A 5,108-nucleotide genomic window follows, 5' to 3' on the forward strand; every position below is an offset into this window, starting at 1 on the left:
ATAGGCCATAACTATACTCCACCACTCCATAAAATAAATCTCAAAGTCTTTGCCTACACATCACTTCGTGAGCATGAGATTTAAAAAAATGTGCCATGAATATTTTTTCAAAATTTCATCTCAGACAGGGGGCAAAGTCAGTATATTAATGTGATAAAAATAAATCTCAATGTCATTACTACCATATCACTTAAAGAGTATGGAATTTTAAAACTTCTTTCCATGAATATTTTTTAAAAATTGCATCTCAGATCGGGGACAAAGTTGGTACATTAATGAGATAAAAGACAAGTGAGGGCGCTCCAATGAGCCATAAGTTAAAAAATTCTGCTTAACAAAGACATCTCGAATGGCCTACAATTGAGAATTGGACAAGTGGGTTGTGTACTAAAATTGAGTAACTAAAGAGTTAAGGCCCATGTGGACAACTCACTCAAACTAGAAAAAACACAAGTCACCATTGGTAATAAAATTAATGTTATCTTTAAAACCCCATGTTACAAAGATAATAAGCATCGAAATAAAATAAGTAAAAAAATATATTCAACTTAAAATTCCAAAGTCACTAAGATATGGAATAAAATAAGTTATATATGCTTAAAAAATTCCAAAGATGTGAAAAAGATTTGTTAGTTTTAACTAGCAAGCACTCCACACCAAGTGGACATAAGTAAACCCACCCATGTGGGCCCAAGTATCAATATACAACCAAGATAAATGTATATGGTAAAAGGAGACAAACACAATACACTCACATAAAAAAATAAAATGCATAAAGTAAAGCATGGAGAGCACTGCTACATGACAACTGTTGCATGAAATATCATTCCATGGAGAGCACTGCCACATGGCAGCTTTTGCATGAAATACCACTCCAAGGGGGAGCACTGCCAACATCCCACCACTCTCCGATGTCATTCCTCTTCTCAAGATTTTGGGGCTGGTTGAGAAGTGGCCTCTTTTCCCTTCTCCTCAGTCGCAGTCGCCTCAGTCCTTGCGACAATGTTCCTCGAACTCACCTAAAAATTTACTCATGAACTTGAAGTCCAAGTCATCTAGCATCAACATAATATGAGAAATTCCGCGGAGTTTTCCTTGGTATAAGTTTTAATGCGATTAATCTACCTTTTAATCTATCTTAAGTTACTCAATAATCTCCAAGGCATTTATGTTCTCCGAATCCAGCTTACCATTGGCTATGACATAATTGTCACTCAAGAGTTTTCACTCAGCCTCAAGTTTAAGAAGCTTGGCATTCAAGGTACCAAGCTCATCATTTTTGGCTTTAGCCTTGTCTTCAGTAGCCTTCTACTTGGTGCCTGCTTCTTTTAACTTCTTCTTAGATGCATCTTGAGAAGGAGCAAGCTTTTCTTCAAGCTCCTTAATTTTCAATGTGGCTTCCGAATTATGCTTCTCAAGGTCTTTACACTTCTCTGCATAGATTTTATGAGAAACGTTGGTTCTTTTGGAAAAGGCTAAAGTAATAAAAAAGAAACGCCAAAGATAAAGCAATACAATTATCTACGTCATAAGTCCCCACATAACAAAAAAATAAAACACACAAAAAGACTAAAGTGGTAAAGTCCAATTACCATAGTGAGAGAGCCAAAGCATTGTTGATCCAAATTATTGATTGGGACGAGGTCACTATCAAAGGCCCCACTGGTTGAAGTGTGTAAGGTCGAGATTCTGGTGCTAATGTTTTTTAACACTTCCCCACTCTGGGCAACGTAAGCATCAGAGGCCTTTTCCTGGAATACGAGACCCTGGGCTAACTCCTAGAAAATATTTTCGTCTGCGGCAGTACTAGGTGATGGTCCCATGACTAGGTCCCGAGGCTACTTAAAGGGAGGAGCCACCAATGGAACAGACGACCTCGTAGGTAATGCTACAATAGCCACTAAAGGCAACAAGCTAGATCAGCCCAAGCCCAATGGTGAGGCGGCTGTAGGAGAGGGGCCTGCAGATGTGGAGACTTCCTGTGAAGGTGCGGCAGTGGCATTCAGTAAGACCTTTAGGAATGGAGCAACTGTAGCTGAAGAAGGTTACTTAGCCGGAGGGGGAGGCATGGCTTTTTCATCAAAGGGAAATGCACATGTCAACCACTACAAGAATTATGAAACAGCAAGCTAAGTGCATTTCATAATTATGGGAAACAACATAAAGGCAAAATGCAACCACAAGCATATATCCAAGTCACGTCAAGACATTAAGCAAGGAAATAAAGGAATGACCTTTTCCTAAAGCTATATGCGCTCTCTCCAAGGGAAGCACTAAAGTTTTATCTTTTCCAAACATAAGGTTTGAGCCATTTGATCCAACCCCAATGCATACAATACCTTTAAAGTGGGGATGCTCGCATAGAGCATCTCCCTAATCATCGACAAATGATCCCACCTATGGACTTTCCCATCTACTTCGTCATACAGAGGCAAGGTATATTTATGATCATTATGGGTATAAATGGGGAGATGCTTAGAGAGAAGTGTAGAGGACCACCAAGCTCTACTTGAAAGCCTAAGATACAAGTCACACACTTTACCTCCCGGCTTGCTGGTTTCACACTCATTGTGCTCAGGGCACAGGGCTTAGACAGGGGTGTTAAGAGTCAACACTAGTTTGGCTCGTTGTTTCTGAGAAGGATGAGTTGGATCACATACTCTAAGGTGGTTTTCATGGAGGAGAAAGAGAAGGTTTCACTTGTGGACATCAATGATCTAAATAAAACTCACTCTCTCAATCAACTAGTCCTATGGTTGGATGGGAATGACCCTTAAAAAGGCAAGAATGCAAGTAAGTACTTACAAAAAACAAATAATAATTATCGAATGGAGCCAAAGTGCAATGTGTAGTACTTATGCACTTAAAGCCATGGTTGCCAGGTGGATCCCACATCTAGAAGAACTCATTCTTCTTGTCAAGTGGCTGATTGGGAAGGCCTTCTATTATTATTGGAGTTGTCACACAACTAAGATAGTAAAATATGTTGCCGTGTTTTCTCTTCCCAGTAGGATAGGCCCTCGGTTGATACATGTATAACACCTTCGCATGTGTTGGGTTTCCAAGCTCCAACATATGGTAAAGAGACTTAAGCCCTACGAAAATCCTATAACTATTGGAAGACAACTGAAAGGGAGCCAGTCCCAAGGCTCCAAGAATGTTCCAAAAGTAGGAGGCCAATGGAAGCATGCCCGCCCCATGAGTAGGGAGGATCCTCACACATACAATTCTCATGTGGAGGGGAACAACTGTGCTCATTGGATGCAGGAGCTCTACCGAACACTTTGCCACCAAAGCTAAGCTCATGGACTTTGACACAATCACAAACCTAGAACATACTTTCGAAATAAGAGGCGATACGACTTGCTTCAAAATATACTCTCACAGCATTAGTCTTAGTCCTATTCCTTTGGGTAGGTTTGCTGGTACTAGGGGAAGGATGACTACTGGAAAATTCTTCTACATCTACAAGCACGTTATTTGATGACATGGCTTTGGATCCCACAATCCTCTTTTTGTTCCTACAAAATTAACAAAAACAAAAAAAGGAAGTTAGGGCCCCAAAAAAGTAATTATGGCAAGAACGAGATTACTTATTTTTCTTGGAAAAGGTGACATGGCCTATTAAACTAAGAAAAGGCATTCAAAAAAGGTGTCTTCCATATGTTTGGTAGAGCCCATGTGTAATTCTAAAGTCATGGAAAAATAGACTGAGTTGCCTATGCGACCTTATGCTCGACAATATTCAACCTCCACCTACATGGTACAATGGCGCACCCATGGAGATTACCATTGACACTTGTGGTTATGTGGCAATGGTCCATCGTAAAGGACTATGTGCTTAGAGTAAGGATGAGGTGCTATAATAATGGGATTTTGTCATTTAGGGTTCTCGGCCGTGAGAACTCCCACATGGTGAGATGCCACTTATTCAATCAAGATAAGGATAATTTGACAACACGAGTAATCAAACACAGTATTTGAAAAGTTGCATGTGTCCGAGCACCCAAAGTGAAAAAAACACATATTTTTCTCACTTGGTAATTTCATCGAACATTTGGTGGGACTAATTTTCCATCATCCAAACCTATACCCAAAAGTTTGTAATTCTTCCCCAAATTTATCTATTTGAATTCTAATTACTCAAATTCCATCACCAACATCAATACCAATACAAAATAAATTCAAATCCTATCCAAATTCTATTCCCACAACACATAGCCAAATACATTCAAGAAAATACAAAATCAAACCTAATTTATATTTCCACAACTATTCCATTCATGCAATTTGTACCAAAACTAATCACTAGTTATCAAGAAAGTGAAAGGAGCTAGAAATTACCTTAAAGAATTCAAAAAAGCCTTGAAATTTTTTGAAAAACTCTTCTCCCTTCACCAATAGATGGCCACGGCTATGACAAGAATTTTTGGGCTTTTGTGAATTTTAAATATAATTGGTGGATCAGAAGAGAGAATGGAAAATAATGAAGAGAAAAAAAATACCTTGAGTTGGTCGTGGATTTGCTTTGCTTAAGGTGAAACAATTGTTGGCTCCCTTTGAATGTTTGGTTTGAATGAATGAAGTTTGAATGTGTTGTTTGAAAGAAAGAGTAGGTTTATTTAAAGGAAAAAAGAGGCCCTTGTGTCCATGCACCCTAATTGGCCAAGGATTTCCAAAAATATCCTTGGCACAACTAACCCATGCTCTTCATTTAAAATGCTGATGGCGCTCCTCTCCCTTTGACACTTGTCACTTGCATAGATAAAATTTGTGATTTATACATTTAATTATGTGAAAGAAAAAAAGAATTATCATCCTTAGACAAATTAAATTTCTATTCACATAGTAAAATTTAAAGTTCACAAATTCTGAGAAAAGTTATTAAAAGACGTAATTGACTTAGGTACGCAGAGGGGTACTCAATAAAACTTCAGAATGATTGAATGGTTATGTACTTAGTGTACACCATTACTAGATTCAGGGATGTCCTGATCCTGAACTTAAGAAAAGATAGAACTGTTAACTAAGGTTTCCATGTTTGATAGCTATTTTAAAGTGATTAGGGGCGGACCATCCAATGGTCATCAAGATAAGAAAGTATTTTT

General features: G+C 38.4%; 1 long non-coding RNA gene across 1 annotated transcript; it reads right to left on the reverse strand.

Annotated features, from left to right (window-relative positions):
- Window positions 1-521: 521 nt before the first annotated feature.
- Window positions 522-4,590, reverse strand: LOC115697937 (uncharacterized). Its single transcript, XR_004008006.2, has 4 exons — window positions 4,506-4,590; window positions 4,345-4,414; window positions 1,593-3,521; window positions 522-1,433 (listed from the first exon to the last, which is right to left on the reverse strand). It is a non-coding gene; the product is annotated as an uncharacterized LOC115697937 (long non-coding RNA).
- Between the last annotated feature and the right edge of the window lie 518 nt (window positions 4,591-5,108).

The sequence above is a fragment of the Cannabis sativa genome, chromosome 7, assembly GCF_029168945.1.
Source record: "Cannabis sativa cultivar Pink pepper isolate KNU-18-1 chromosome 7, ASM2916894v1, whole genome shotgun sequence".
NCBI lineage: Eukaryota > Viridiplantae > Streptophyta > Magnoliopsida > Rosales > Cannabaceae > Cannabis > Cannabis sativa.